The sequence below is a fragment of the Balaenoptera physalus genome (assembly GCF_965194825.1).
Source record: "Balaenoptera physalus genome assembly, chromosome: 2".
NCBI classification, from domain to species: Eukaryota; Metazoa; Chordata; class Mammalia; order Artiodactyla; family Balaenopteridae; genus Balaenoptera; species Balaenoptera physalus.
The window spans coordinates 65039933-65056785 of record NC_138883.1 but is presented as its reverse complement, the minus strand read 5'-3'; the positions used below and the strand labels follow the sequence as shown (position 1 = coordinate 65056785).

The following is a 16853-nucleotide window of genomic DNA, read 5'->3' as shown; positions in this document are numbered from 1 at the left end:
GTGAAATAAAATGACATATCCTCTCTGTCCTCTGTCCTGACTGCCACAGCCAACGCCACCTTTCTACCAACAACACAGCCCCCAAGCAGCTTCACTTCTTTTCAGGATAGAGGAGGTTAAACCATTGTTGAACAAGAAAGCTTGTGGAGACCCTGAGCCATAGTCCTTATGACAGCTGAAAATGCCTGACCTGCACATGCATGGACCTGTGTAAGGAGAGTCGGTGAATAAATCCTTCCCCCAATTCCAAGGACAAATAAAAGGACGCCTTGTGGCCACATGCAACCCTTCTTTGATCTCTGATGCAATATCTCTCAGCATTGTGCCAATTTTAAACATACCACATGAAGTCTGAAATGTATTTCTGGGCCTAAGACAGGCTGTTGGGTCAGTATGTTCCTTCTAGTTCTTTCTAGAAGAAGTTACTGCCCACTGATCTCTGTTGTTTTGAGAGTTCTAAACTCACATTTCCTTTGTCTCCTTCTTGCTTCACAAGTCAGATGGATACCGACCCCCGTCCTCTGCTCGCTCAGGGGTTTGGCCAATGGGTCAGGTGATCTATCCTACATTTTTAAATAGAGCCATCAAAAACTTGGCTAGTAATGGGCATCAAATAAGGATTCATTATCTGACTGAGTGAATGTATATCCTCCAACTTCCAATAGAGTATTTTGCTCATGTGACTAATCCTGAAGTCAGGGACTTTCTAGTGGGTCAGTGAATTCTGAACTTTGTTTCAATCTTCCGCTTTAATGGACCATGAGGAGGTATGACCAGGACCAGCTGTCAGGGAGACTGGGTTTACTTGCCAAACTTACTCATTATCTGATGAAACCAGAGAGCAAAACAGAGTTATCTTTTCTTGCAGAACAGCACATTACAATAATGAAGGGGGTTCAAACATTATCAGTGTCTACATAGCAGGAAGTGGGAATGAACTTACACTTAGGGAGAATAGACTGTTTGCCAGGCCCAACAGCAGCAGTATTAGGAACAACAAGACAGCAAGTTATGGCTCTTTGAGCAAATGGTGGGTACCAGAAACTACCCTAAACTCTTCATACACGATTTCTCAGTTAACACAACAACCCTATGAGGTAGATTCTGCCAACACAGTTTTTTTTTTTAATTAATTAATTAATTTATTTTTATTTTTGGCTGTGTTGGGTCTTCGTTTCTGTGCGAGGGTTTCCTCTAGTTGTGGCAAGCGGGGGCCACTCTTCATCGCGGTGCACAGGCCTCTCACTATCACGGCCTCTCTTGTTGCGGAGCATGGGCTCCAGACGCACAGGCTCAGCAGTTGTGGCTCACGGGCCTAGTTGCTCCGCGGCATGTGGGATCTTCCCAGACCAGGGCTCGAACCCGTGTCCGCTGCATTGGCAGGCAGATTCTCAACCACTGCACCACCAGGGAAGCCCCTTGATTTTTTTTTTTTTTTTAAAGAAAGTACTTGAACTATGTGTTTTTATTTTTTTAATTTATTTTTATTTATTTATTTATGGCTGTGTTGGGTCTTTGTTTCTGTGCAAGGGTTTCCTCTAGTTGCAGCAAGCAGGGGCCACTCTTCATCGCGGTGCACGGGCCTCTCACTGTCGCAGCCTCTCTTGTTACGGAGCACAGGCTCCAGACGCGCAGGCTCAGTAGTTGTGGCTCACGGGCCCAGTTGCTCCGTGGCATGTGGGATCTTCCCAGACCAGGGCTCGAACCCGTGTCCCCTGCATTGGCAGGCAGATTCTCCACCACTGCGCCACCAGGGAAACCCCTGCCAACACAGTTTTATGAAGTGGAGTTCGCCATTGTCTCCAGTTTATCCAGAGTATCCAGTACCAGCTAGAAAGAGAGCTCTAAGCTCTTTGATGGAGAAGTGAAGGTGTTTGGGCAGGTTTTAGGGGTAAAATGAATTCCAGGGTATGTCTCAGATGTAAGTCCTCTTATTCACATATCTCAGTAATTCAGACCCCATACCAAAATGAATAAACAAATACAGAAATAAGTCTCTTCTGGGTTTAAATAATAAACCTTTTCAATCAGAGAAGCATCATATTTTTTTTTGAAAGTTCATAATAGTGCAATTGAAAAGGAAATTTAGTTTTTTCTGAGATACACATTTTAAAGTAATAACTAGAATTATGACTTATAACATTATACCAGAACATATAAGATTTTTAGAAATTTTACGTAATGTCTGAAACATTTATATTAACATATTTCCATACAGGTAACCCAATGAAAGTTTAGTATTAGTTGTTTTGTTTGTTTTTTTATACTGCAGGTTCTTATTAGTCATCAATTTTATACAAATCAGTGTGTACATGTCAATCCCGATCGACCAATTCAGCACACCACCATCCCCACCCCACCGCAGTTTTCCCCCCTTGATGTCCATACATCTGGAGAAGCATCATATTTTATTGGATGATTTGGGCTGGGCAGTTGAATGATCTACAGGATCTCAGTATGTGACTTGACAGATTTCATCTCTCAGTTCCTCGGTATTTTCACCTGTAAAACAAGAATAATTATCCAGGCTCTCTATATATTATAATGAGAGATGATAAAGACTGATGAAATATGGATGCATAGAATGAAGGATTCAGAATAAATGTACTCCAGAGTTCATAGATATGCTATTACTAATAATGGAATTGTCCTACTCAGAAATAATTTCCCTATTCAGCTGTGCATTTAATTATGAGTCATCTTTTTTTCCCCTCATTCAACCAAACAGGTATTAGGCATCTACTCAGTAATACTGTGGGGAATGAAAAAATGAGGAAGTTAGCCTCAGTTTAGAAAGAACAAAAAAAAAACAGTGTACTGAAATATTTTCCGTGAAAATTTTTGAAAGCTGCCGGAGTTGGAAGTAAAGCTCTTGTTTTGTCTGCATGAAGCCAAACATCGAAAATGGAAAGGTTCAAGCAGTAATACAGATGTTTCAAAACATCTGGATGTTTGCTATCCTGTAGATATACCATGTGGATCTCCTACAAAGCTCTTCCATTTTCTTTCGGGCTTTCATAATTAATTCGAAGTCATATTTTTGTGCTTTGAAGACAAAGCATTTTACTAAAATCCCTTTGTCAATCATAAAGTACTAAACCTTTTCTACTTGGTAGTCTTAAAGCTACAATCACAGTGTTTACCAACCCACTTGTTATGGTTGGCAATAGTTTTTTATATATTTAAAATGTTCTAGGATCTAGGAGGTTCTAGGATTTGGCCATGGGACACACCAGGTAAATGCTGAAGGGGCTTATACACAAGGCAGTCGGGGGTCAGGGAAGCCAGCTTTTTGGATGGAGATTTCAGAGCAACCGACTTCTTCTTTATTCAAAAGGAAGAAACTGCCAAAGGTGTGATGTAAAAGGTGGTATCTCAGATATATTTGATAAAAAAAATCATTGTTTGTTGTAAACCTAATCCTGTGCTTAATAATTTCCTTCCAAGATGACTCCAGGGCAGAAAGGGGAAAGGGAAATAATTATAGGGGAACAGAGTGAGTCCAGATGGCAGATGTATTTGAAAGGCCTAAATGTGACCTGTGGGCTTTAAACGCTGGATGGAGGGCCTTTTACATCCCATCCGCCCAGCCTGCAGACTTCTAGCTGTGGTGGTTACCCTCAGTGCCCCCAGGGCGGTGCAGAACCAAGGGCGGCTACCTGCTGCCTCCTTTCTTTACAACTGAGGACACCATCTTTATGACTATAAAACCAAATGGCTCCACTCACTCTTAGTTTTCTTACTTAGAATAATCTCATTTTTATTCACATCTGTGGGAAGCTCCAACTCTGGCCTAGAACTACTATGCTTTGTTTCATGTTTTTGGTTTTATTTTTTTTCCCAAAATGGCTCACGTTGTTTTAATCACTTTCCGTCAATACTTGGAAGAGCTAGTTTTGAAGAAGCCGTCTACTCCCTCCCCTCCCAAACATGTTAATCCATTGATGCTTCAAAGCCCAAGTATCATCCGCACATCAAAATATGTGAACCTTAGCAAGATAAAAGCTGTCCAAACCTGATTTTGTTTCTACACAGATGGCTATAAACATGACACTGGGATATTAGTCTTGGCTTTTCTTGACAGACCTGAAAATTGGCCATGCAGAACTGTTTAAAATTGGTAGGAAAAACTTACCCTGAAGTTTACTGTTGATGAACACTAGAGAAAGCATGTAATTAATGGAAATGCATGTCAGAATACAGGAAAATGTGTTATCCCCTTCACTTCTGAGTCCTAGCAAAGGTGTTGAATACAGCTGATATTTCAGAGGTGAAAAGGAACCGTGCTTGTTTTAGTGAAGTAAAAATGTGTGTTATAGTGTACATGTGCAGTAATTAATTTATACCCTGGCAAGTCTTCTAATTAGAAATACGTGTTTTTTTTTTTTTTGGTTTGTTTGTTTATTTAAATTTATTTATTTATTTATTTATGGCTGTGTTAGGTCTTAGTTTCTGTGCGAGGGCTTTCTCTAGTTGTGGCAAGTGGGGGCCACTCTTCATCGCGGTGTGCGGGCCTCTCACTGTCGCGGCCTCTCGTTGCAGAGCACAGGCTCCAGACGCGCAGGCTCAGTAGTTGTGGCTCACAGGCCCAGTTGCTCCGCGGCATGTGGGATCTTCCCAGACCAGGGCTCGAACCCATGTCCTCTGTATTAGCAGGCAGATTCTCAACCACTGCGCCACCAGGGAAGCCCCGGAAATACGTTTTTTTTATTACAAAAGTATCATACAGCAAAAGTTCAAACAGTAGAGACTAACAGAAAGAATAGAAAATGCATACATTCAGAAGACTGTATTGTAAACATTTTGATGTGTATCTTCTCAGATACTTCTCTATGGATTTATATTTACATGTGTTTGTTTTATATATGTTACCACTTTGTAACATTTTTAAAATTAAATTAAATTTTAAACACTCTTTTTCAGTGTTGATAAATACACTTGCAAAGTACTGTTAATGACTACACAGCATTTCTTTGTATGGATGTGACATAATTTATTTAACCAGCCTCCTATTATTTAACATTTAAGTCATTTCCAATTTTGTAATATTGTAGATTTTATTTATTTTGTTAAATATCTTTGCAACAAAATTTTTATGTATATACCCATTATTATATTCTCCAGATGAGTTTTCAGAAATTGAGTCCAGAGGGCAACATATCTTTTTGTTTTGTTTTGTTTTGTTTTGTTTTGTTTTGTTTTCTTTTCTTTTCTTTTCTTTTCTTTTCCACTATGGTTTATCACAGCATACTGAATATAGTTCCCAGTGCTATACAGTAGGATCTTGTTGTTTATCCATTCTGTAAGTAATAGTTTGCATCTTACTAATCCCAAACTCCCACTCCATCCCTCTCCTTTCCCTCCTCCCCCTTGGCAACCACAAGTCTATTCTCTATGCAAAGGACAACATATCTTAAGGGATTTTCATACGTTTGGCCCAACTGTTCTCAAGAGAGATGGTACTAATTGACTTTCTCACAGCACAGTACTAGATTGTCCTTTTCCTCATACCCTTGCCAGCACTGAATTTTATTCTTAAAAAAAAAATCTTAATAAATTGAGGGAGAAATGGCATAATCTTGTTTTACAAAAAGTTTTCATAAGGTCTGCTCTAAATTTGAATAAGATGATCCCCAAAATGTTCAGTAACTCTTACTGAAGAACGATTTGCAGAGAGGCAATACTGATTTCATGTTGCTGTGGCATTTGCACAGGACTCTGCTGTGTTCCTGAAGTCCATGTAACATAAATATTGTTATCCCATGTCTATCTTCCTATGTTTGTAATACCCTCTGTCTGTGCTACTGGTTTGGTTTTGTGTTCATCCTGGAAAGGACAGAGCAACAATATGCACTATTTAAAGACTTGTCTTTGCTTTCTGAAATCATAGTTTGTCTTTTTTACATGTTTGCCTGTTTCTGTATAGTTCCTTTCAAATTTTCAAGATTCTGCTCAGAAAAAAAATGCAAAATTCCCAGCAGATGTTAAGATAATGTTTCCCCGGACAGAAAGACAAAGTAGGCTTTATTTTTAGTTAAATATAGATACAGTTCCTATAACTAATGAGGAAACCCCTGTCTTTAATCAAAAATTCAAAATAGTTACATTAAAAAGCACATAGAGAGCATAAGACATTTGAAGTAATAAAGGCATTTAAATGGACTAGTTGATTTTAGTTCAAAAATAATGGCATGTCTTCACTTCACAGCCTCCCTTGGTGCAAGATAGTAAGGAAGTTTTTTGCTACTGGTTTTTTTGAGTCCTAGGGGAGATCATGTGTCCTGCTATTGTCAGCATTGTTAATAAATGGACAAAAGAATCCTGCACTGAACCCCAGATGAGCTCTAAGCACTGCAGAAAGCCCCAGTCTTCTGATACTTCACTTATGTATGTGAGTTGATAGGATGAAAGTAAACAGTGGCTCTCTACTGCTAGTTGTTCCAAACTACTGCTGAGGGTTGGAGGGTTCTAGATTCTAACATTGTGTAATTATAAGAGGTCATTTTCAGTTTTGTTTAAGGGCAGAGAAAGAATGAGTTAGGAGCCATGCCTTGTGTAGCCAGTGGAAGATCAAGCATTCAGCCAAATAGACCAGCCTTGTTCAGGATCCAAATCAGTGTACGGTCAATGTACAGTGTGCAGTCAGCTCTCTGTATCCGCAGGTCCTACATCCATGGGTTCAACCAACCGCAGATCAAACATATTTGAAAAAAATTTTCAGAAAGTTCCAAAATGCAAAATTTGAATTTGCCATGTGCAGGCAACTATTTACATAGCATTTACATTGTATTTGCAACTATTTACATAGCATTTACATTATGTGAGGTATTATAAGTAATCTAGAGGTGATTTAAAGTAGGCAGAAGGATGTACGTAGGTTATATGCATTTGCTGCACCATTTTGTATAAGTGCCTTGAGCGTCCATGGGTTTTGGTATCTGTGGGGTTCTTGGACAACTGTGCCTGGTTTTGGGTAACAGATAGCTGCAACCTGAGAGTGAGAAGACTAAGAAATCATGTGCCATGCCTCAAAATGGGAAAAGAAATATGGGTGACTATAAAACTGCCCCTTAGTGTATGTAAGTATTCCTGCTTAATGGTCTTTTAATAAAGATATGAAATATCTTTCAGCAAACAATTTATAAAATAATCCCCTGAGAGCTGACCTATGAAGGAAAAAGATGAACTAATGGCGTATCAATTATTAATACTTCATCTAGTGAATGTTTAGGTAGAGTGCAGATCTGCAGTTCCACAGTGGAGGAAATATTCTTTTTTTTTTCTTCTCAGTCTGTGTTAAGATTTGTTCAGAAGGAGAACAACACTGGCTTGAAGATAAACTTAAATATTTTAAGAGACTATACATATGTAGTCAGTAAGGAAAGGGACAGGTGTCAAATAGCATTTTGAAAACCTAAGTAATAGCAATTTAAGAAGAATAGTAGATTAATATTAAAGAACTTACTTTATACTCCTTCCAGACAGCTGTGCCATAGTTGAGAATAGTCATAAAAATATGGAAAGTTAACCCCCTTCATAATCCAAGGATTCTTAACTTTGGGTTCATGGACCAACATGGAATCTGTAGATGGAATTTAGAGTCAAGGAATTTGGATAAGGGAAAGAATCACAACTTTAATTTCACTAATCTCTAACCAAAATTTAGCATTTCTTTCTATTATGAATGTAGACAATAAGCCACAGTAATGTTAGTAGTACTTGTATTTGTCACCAGTAGAAATTGTACATGTTTTCATGTCATATTACTGTTCTTGTAGATATCTTGGAATATCACTGCTTCAATTTTTTTATGGTTATCAAACCCAGCACTGTGTTGTTTTTTAACACATTAACGAAGAAGCACCAGTATCACCATACCATATATTTTGGATAGTTTTTTTATATTTTGATAACAGAATTTCAGTATAATTGGTTGCCTTTGTAATCCTACCATTTCATGCATTTAAAGACATTATTCTGAGAAAAGGTATATGTGGACTTCACTGGACTGCTCAAAGGGTCCACAGCAGAAAAAAGTATATGAACCCTCTTCATAGACGGGGTGTAAAAGTGGATCAATAAAGAGGAGATAGAGTTACCAAGAGGCACTTTTCACATTTTAAGATTTTCAGAATTTGCTTAAAATCATGGGTTGGTAATTTAAAAGAACTCAGGGCGTGGGCATTTTAATTCCACTCTTTTAATGTTTAATTCCCATTTCTAAGGAAAGAGGCTCATAGGTCAAGGGCTGAGACCTAAAGAAACTTCTAGCCAACAGAAGGAACTATTTTGATGGACTAACTTGTCCTCATTGTACCCAGAGCTTCCTGAAACATACGCAGATTGAGGGGTGGTTTAAATGACAAACTATCAGGAAATAATTTGGTAGCACTTTTTGAGTACCTCCTATATAATCAAAATAGTCGTAGAGTCCAGCCTTGACCTTCAGGAGTTTACAGTCTCTTTAGAAAAAGCAAACATTCACTGAAGACATTTATGATTACCTATAAACATTCACAAATAAATAGGGTGCTAGCTGAGGATGTAGTTAAAGACTTTGGATAGCCTTGGGTTGATATAACCTGGAGCCAGTGTAGGTGAGTAGGGGAATTTGAAATGGTGGGAAAGGGTAGTGTGAAGGCACTCCAGATGTAAGGAATAAAGTGCTGGAACACTGAGCTAGAGAAGTAGGAAAGGAAGTTCATGTTTCATAGTTATAAGATACAAACTTTGGAAGAAGAGGCAGGCAGGCTCAGAAGGGGAAAAGATTGAACACCAGACAAAAAATAGTGAAGTCTTTTTTTGTTTTGTTTTGTTTTGTTTAGGTAATATGCTGTCGGCATTTTGTTAAAGCAACTGGATATTGGATGAAAGGCAAGAAAGAAAGTGTCATAAGAGAACAGAATAGAGCTTGTAGTCTAGAAATACGCATGAGGTGGTGAGCGGGCACATGCCAGAGTAGGGTGGGCACTGTGAAACTCGAAAGAAATGGGTAAATCCAACAAGTATGGAAGTGGCAATAGAACAAAGGTTGGCAGTGTTGTGTGAGTGTTGAAGGGAGCATAAGGAAGATGGTTTTGGAATTTCAGAAATTTAGAAAGACAAGGCTGTGGACCAGCAGTTGAGAACTTGGTTCCCATATCCTGCCCCTACCATGGGCTTCTCCCTCCAAAAAGTAGTTATGTTACATTCCTGTGCTTCATTTTGCATCTGCCAAGTGGGGTGAACATGCAAAACAAAGTAACACCTCAAGGAGTTTGACCCTTTGGGTTGAAATAACCTTATCATCTTTTATAAATTTTATGATTTCTTAGGCTGCAAACAAAAACCTACCTTGTGAATGAAAAACAAAAACAAACCAAATTAGAGATACAGTGCTTTTATAGGAATCTTAAGCTGTGTAATGCTAACCCATTATCAGAACTAATGTCATTGTTCTAAAGGGCTTACCTACGCATAATTTCTGTAACTTCTCCACTGAGAATCATGCTGGTGCTTAATGCATTTTAGATACAGCATGAAAGTCTCAAAATGTGGGCTTTGAAACTCAGGCAAAATTTTCAATGAGATACTACAGGATATTATGTTCAGTGGCTTAAAAATATGATGGTCTCTTTGTAGTCTCTGGACTTCTATTTTTTTTTATCATACCTTTTTGTTTTCATTTTCTTTTTTTTTTGTTTTTTTTGTTTTCATTTTCTGATAGTATTTTCAGTTATGAATAAACAGTGAAGGGTCATATCCTGATATCTGTGATTATCAGAAATATTAAATGGTGATAAATTTTCCCGACGTTAGGGGGACAGTTGTAAGGCACCTAGTGGTAGACCTCAGGAGGTATTTATTAAGGGGCAAATAAATAAAACACCCTAGAAACAAGGCCTCAGGTACTTTCTTTTCTTTAGGGATGGGAAAATGAGGCATCTTGTTTTATTCTCTGAAAATATGCTTTATTTAAGAAAATCAAATAACAGCAATCTTCAGTTTCAAAGCAATCAGATTCATTTTACCAACTGTTGGCATATATAATAGCTCTTCACTTTCCAAAAGGATTTACTGGAGTCCCCCCATTCTATAGAGTGAATTCTGTACTACTTTTAAAAGATGAATTAATTTACCCAATTTATTTGAAGATAAATTGTATGAACAGATACTTCTTTATTAAATAAATATGTGCGTAACAGGTAATCAAGAGGAAAAAACTGGAATATAGTAACTATAAAAGATGCTGTTAAATAGGGACTTCCTGGTGACACAGTGGTTAAGAATCTGCCTGCCAATGCAGGGGACATGGGTTCGAGCCCTGGTCCAGGAAGATCCCACATGCCGCGGAGCAACTAAGCCTGTGTGCCACAACTACTGAGCCTGTGCTCTAGAGCCTGCATGCCACAACTACTGAGCCCACGTGCCACAACTACTGAAGCCTGCATGCCTAGAGCCCGTGCTCCGCCACAAGAGAAGCTACTGCAATGAGAAGTCCGCACACGGCCACGAAGGATAGCCCCTGCTCGCCGCAACTAGAGAAAGCCCACACGCAGCAACGAAGACCCAACACAGCCAAAAATAAATAAATAAATAGATAGATAAATAAGATACTGTTAAATAAATTAAATGACAGCAAAAGTGATGTTTTTAAGGAATAGTAATATAATTATATATAATAATATAAATGTATAATTACTTCCTAGTCTTTTATTTGGAAATGACACTCATTCAATGTTTGATGTTACAGAAGTCTGTAGGAAGGAGGTATAATAAAATTGTTCTTTCAAACTTAGAAACAAGGCTTTATTCTCATTTGTAAAAATGAGAGGAGAAACAGAAGAGCTCTTGCTTTTAGATGAAAGAATCCTTCTCTTAAGGGGGAAAAAGTATAAAATGAAAGTGTATTTCTAAAAAGTTGCATGTAAGTCCAATTTTAATAAATTATGTTGCCTTTTAAATACATTTGGAGACTTATCTTTAGTGAAACATCAGTGAATCCTTTTGGAAACTTAAGAATTACTTTGTAATGCCAACATATTTTCTGATGTGTCCTTATTTTAGTTAAGAGGTTGAAGTATATCATTTTATATAAGCAATACTTGCCAGTAAATAAAATAAACAAGTTAGGTAACAAGTATACATATGTTTGGCATTTGGATTCACTATGTTAGTGGCCTTATTGGGAAGAAGAGACCATGGTTACTACACCATGTGGTTTATAAACCAATACTCAAATCGGTATCTCTTTTTCAAGAGAAAAACTACAGGCGCTCCAATAAAGCATTCTGGAGAATATAGAATTGGGCAGAGCATCGAGATGCACTGAAAGACTAGAGGAGAGCGCTCAGTTCAGAGTTCAGGACTCAACCCCCAAATAAGGAACCTTTATTTGTAGCAGAGTGCCTGGGTCTGTTCTTTTCTACCCTCTTAAATAGTTTCATCCTTCTTTTATTTTCTCCATCTGTGTTTCCCCTAGATATATTAATTCACATGGTTTCAATTTGAACACCATTTTTCGTGCCCTTTATCGTCCTCCTAAATAATTTTAGTCTGTTGGCAGTGGATCAAGATTGCTATGCATCCGTATTTAGTTTGGGCCCCAGATTTAATTCCCATAGAATATAGAAGGCTCTTATGTCAATGATTGTAAAGGATAAATTCATTTAATATCGTGCTTTACCCAGGGCAAGGAAACTAGCAGCTAGGATCCACGTAGAAATTCCTTAAAACGGCAAAAATCTAATGTTGAATTTAGTATTACAGATGTGGGAACCAACTGTCTAGGTTCAAGGTCCGGTTTTTCAAATTTAGTAACTCAGTGGCCTTGGGAGGTTGTGTACTCTATCTACATGCTTCAGTTTCTTCATCTGTAGAATGGGAATCATGGTAGAATCCACTTCATAGAACTACTGTTCTGATTACCTGAGATAATTCATATAGCACACTTATCACAGTGCCTGACACGTCTTTTTAATCTTTTTTTTTTTGTCTCATTATTAGCCCATCAATGCAACTCCTCAGTCCACTGAGAACAAATCACTAAGATTATTCTGATTTCAGTATAAAAGATTTTTGAAGAAGATAATTTGAAGACTTTTATTTGGATTGGGTCTCCTTAAAACCAACCAGTTAAAGAGTTCCCCAGATGATAAGTTCTCCCCCAAAAAATATAAGTTCCGCAGCTTTAACAGCTAAAGCTGCCCTGGTTTCTTTAAGGCACACTGACTGCAGAATCTCAGATGAATCCAGTGTGTAGAACAACTTGGCATCTTGGGCACAAATATCTGACAAATCCAGTCTATCGCATCACATGACTTCCCCGCTACCAGAGACATTTTGTTACTCTGCTTACAAATTGTTTGTCTTACTGGAGTGTGTTCCCTGATATTAAGGTTTGCCCCCGTCATGTAATTAGTGTTTTAAAAATAAAGCCAGATTTTTTTCATAGTTTGGGGAGTGGAAAAATATAAGGCATGTTTTTCTAATTATGAAACTGCTGTCAAACAGGTCTATAAAGCAGATGCACTTTGCAAATTAGACGTTGAATCCAAGGTTCCTATGGCTCTAAAATGGCTCCTCCTTTGGCCACTACTGTAGCCTGTGGCAGTTGAGAGCAGGTGTGATATGAACATATTGTCTCCAAGACCAAAGTTCCCTCCATAATCCTCCCAGCTGCAGGGCAGATCCAAATATCCTTCGGCAGTCAGATTCCATGTTGGCACCACCTGCTAGCAAAGAATTTGCAGAAATTGAACTATGGATGCTTGATCTTTCAAGGCTCCCACAGACCCAGGTCCCCCTGACGTAAGAACTTAGCTTAATTTCTCAACCTGTCAGATGGTTCATCTTTGGAACTCGTACCTCTCGCTTTCCTTTTTTTTTTTTTTTTTAAAGGGATGGGTTGGATTTGAGGCTGATGCTTTTTTTTCTTTTTTAATTTATTTATTTTATTTTTATTTTTGGCTGTGTTGGGTCCTCGTTTCTGTGCGAGGGCTTTCTCTAGTTGTGGCAAGCGGGGGCCACTCTTCATCGCGGTGCGCGGGCCTCTAACCATCGTGGCCTCTCCTGCTGCGGAGCATAGGCTCCAGACACGCAGGCTCAGCAGTTGTGGCTCACGGGCCCAGTTGCTCCGCGGCATGTGGGATCTTCCCAGACCAGGGCTCGAACCCGTGTCCCCTGCACCAGCAGGCAGACTCCCAACCACTGCGCCACCAGGGAAGCCTCGCTTTCCTTTTTGCTGCTCAACTCCTTCTGCTGATAACAGCTTATAGGTTTTCTGAAAGCTATGAGAGACTCCTTTCCTAATTCGGCATTATCATAACTAGATTGTTGATGATTTAGCTCACAATGTAAATCAGGGTAGCTGAGGGAACACTGCTTTGTTGCTTATATTTAGATAGACTGGCTATCTTATTAGTAAGAACCACTGTTAGACAATCTTCTTTCTCAAACCTCTAGCCTATTGTAAAGAAGTATATTTTGCTTTTATCTGAATCCTCCCCAAAATATGTACCTAAAAACAAATACATATACTGAAATGTCTCTCAGTTTCTTTTTTTTTTTTTAAATTTTATTTATTTATTTATTTATTTATTTATGGCTGCGTTGGGTCTTCGTTGGTGCGCGCAGGCTTTCTCTAGTTGTGGCGAGCGGGGGCTACTCTTCGTTGCAGTGCGCGGGCTTCTCATTGCAGTGGCTTCTTTTGTTGTGGAGCATGGGCTCTAGGCACACGGGCTTCAGTAGTTGTGACATGCGGGCTCTAGAGCACAGGCTCAGTAGTTGTGGTGCACGGGCTTAGATGCTCCGCGGCATGTGGGATCTTCCTGGACCAGGGCTCGAACCCATGTCACCTGCATTGGCAGGCGGATTCTTAACCACTGCGCCACCAGGGAAGCCCCTCTCAGTTTCTTTTTGAGCTTCAATGTCAGTTTTATTTAAAGGAAACTTTCTGATTTATTTTTTCCCTCCAGTTCAGAAGGTTATCTGTTTTACTTTATATGGAAGCAATTGAGGACATTTCTGGTTGGAGAATAATGTCCATCTTCTATTACATAGCGTCACTTGGATCAGGACCATCTCCCTGACCGTGAAAAGATGGGGGAATAATAATTCTATCTGTAGCTGAATAGTGCTTATGAAAATGAAGGACAATCAATAAGAAGCTAGTACAGCCAGAAAATAGTAAAAAGCACCTCCTCCAGACAGCAGCCTTCAAATATTTCAACCTAACTGCTGATTTCCATGCCAGTCAAGGAGGATGAGGTCTTTGGTTACGTCAGCACACACGGGAAACTTGCCCAAAATTACTCATGGTTCAATGAGTGGCCTTGATTACAATTTAAGTGTTCTTAGCTCAGGCCAGTGACCTTGAGTCAAAACATTGCTTCATATGCATTTATAGTTCCTGACCTCACATCCAATCTCTCCTACCACCAGCTATCATAAAGTTGTTTTGTTTTTTTTTAAAACGTGAAAAGTGACATGAAGTCTTTCATAGATAAAACTCCAGGACCTTGACCTTTTGACTATGACGTGATTATTTGGCCATGGTATGGATTCTAATTACCAAGAGGCAATGATAAGAAAGTACCAGTTTCCAAGGATGGAAATCATCTTACTTTACCTTCAGGAGTTAATCTTACTTGCAGAAATTAGCACTTTAATTCTGTTAAGGGAGTTTTGTCCTGGGATGTTTTGCTGGGATGAAAATGAAAACTTATCACTGAATCTGTAGAAGCAAGGAGCACTGTCCACTAGAGAAAAAGAAATTCTTTGGGATGTAGGTGGTTCCAGAAAGTATCAGCAAGATGAGAAGGCCATAAATGCAGCCACAAGACCCAGGTGTGCTGGGATTGAAAACAGATCCCAAGAGGCAACATGAATATGGTCAAGTTGTCCATGTCAGTTTTTGCCATATTTCTAGAAAAACAGATGAAGATTATTTTTATAACAAGTTCAAAGACTCATAAGAAAATCATGAGCGGAAAATTCCCCAATAATATATTATTCACTATGTAAAAAAGGCAGAAAATGATCATCTCCAAATGAAGTTTTAGAGAATCTTGGGCCATATGAAGTTTTCCAATTCTAGCATTTAGCAGTAGTGAAGACCTCAATCCACTGATCTGTAATCACCAAAGTCAGATTTCTACATTTTTTTTGGTATTGAGTGGCCGTCAGTATTTTGACGTATAATGCTTATTGCTAGATATTCTGGACATTGTGAATATTGGACATGTGAGCCACCTGCTCTTGACCTCATGATTGTCAAGGTGAATGAGACAATAGAAGTGGAGGGTAGCTGGTTGAAGCTTTCGGTGAAGGATATTAAAGGAGTTAAGAACAAACCCATGTGTTCTTGGCAATCTAAGAGGGCCACTTTGATTTTGTGACTACTCAGGGGCCAGCCATTTTGCCATAATAATAAAACAATAATGATTTTATTGTAATATGATGGACATGAAATCCCAGTTACACCAGACCTGAGGAGCCAAATCCCCACTCTACGCCAAGTCCCCATCTCTTGATGTGAGCTGGGTGGAGAAAATGTCATGGAAGATTACACCAATGTGCCCTTGCCAGTTGCAGCCATCCCCCTGGCTGTCTCTGGATTCAAGTGGCTCAGGGTAACCTTGCGAATATCATCCTCCATCCATTCATATCATCCTCCATCCATTCATTGCTTTCACTCACTCATTTATACTTATCCCCAAAATATGTATTGAGTACCTCCCCTTGTCTGAACTAGCCCTGGAGATGCAGTGATGGGCACAGTGGGCAGACCTCTGACTTCACAGTCCAGAGGTCTTTGGTGACACTTGCATCTCTGTTAAGAAGGGAAAAGCTTGGGCAGAAATCCCACCCAAAGCAGATCTCTGCCCTCCTACCACCCCTTGTGGAGAGAAGTACATAAAAGTAGAGTGATGACCAAGTTTTCTTTCCAAGTGTAGCCTCAGCTTCCTGGGGAGCAGCTCTTCTTCACCTCCCCGCCTTTATTTTAAGGGAACTCTACTTCATATTTTAGTGAGAACTCCCCAACCCTCGTCAGCTGTCCTTCTTTGTGTGGGATTATAGGGCCAGCTTTACCTGTTACTCCCCCTGTCACCCTGTCCTACTCTGCTCTGCTCTGTGCTTTTCGGGGGCTTTAAAAAAAACTGGTTGCTGATTTTCATCACGACTCCTTGACATGCAGGAGCTCCATACAGACATTTATATTAATCTGTCCTCCATTGGGTGGACTTGAGAGTGGAAAAGCTGAGTTCTCAGTTAAGGAGAGACTGTTTGACTTGGAAAGTACAAGACTGGCAGCGTGTGGGTGGCAAATGCTCTGCATTCAGCTACTAAGGCAGTGGGCTCGCAATGAGAACGAAAACAAGCACAATTTCTGAAAGGTCCCTTGGGCTGGCATCTTCCAGGCCTTTCTGTGTCTTACCGTCTAATCTCATCTGATTCTCACAGCTTCATTACACTAGAAGAAACCACTTGTAGGAAATTTTCCATCCACCACATCTAATGAGGTATGTCCCCGCCAAACTTGAACTTTGTGTTGCTGTAATTTACCTAAGCACATAGCTCTCAGTCTCAGCTCATCGTCCTCAGAACTTTCTCTGGAGGGAAAATGTATAACATACCCTTTAACCTGGAAATAATGTCACTGCCCAGAAGGAGAAAAATCCGCAAGTAGAAAAAGAATAGTCTCTGGACTGGGACCATTGCTTGGGTATATTCGTACCTGATGAGAATACCACGTGTGTCTTGAGAATGCCTTACTCTCCAAATACTGTTACCGGCCACAGTGTTTCTCATTTGATCTTCACAAGATTGTTGGGAGGTAGAAGGAATAGACATTATACTAGCTTTTACATAGA

The 16853-nt window shown here is 39.4% G+C and overlaps 1 protein-coding gene across 12 annotated transcripts in view; it reads left to right on the top strand.

Moving 5' to 3' along the window:
• Positions 1-16853, top strand: part of NPAS3 (neuronal PAS domain protein 3) — an 858029-nt gene that overhangs the window by 633286 nt on the left and 207890 nt on the right. The gene's annotated exons all lie outside the window — the stretch shown is intronic.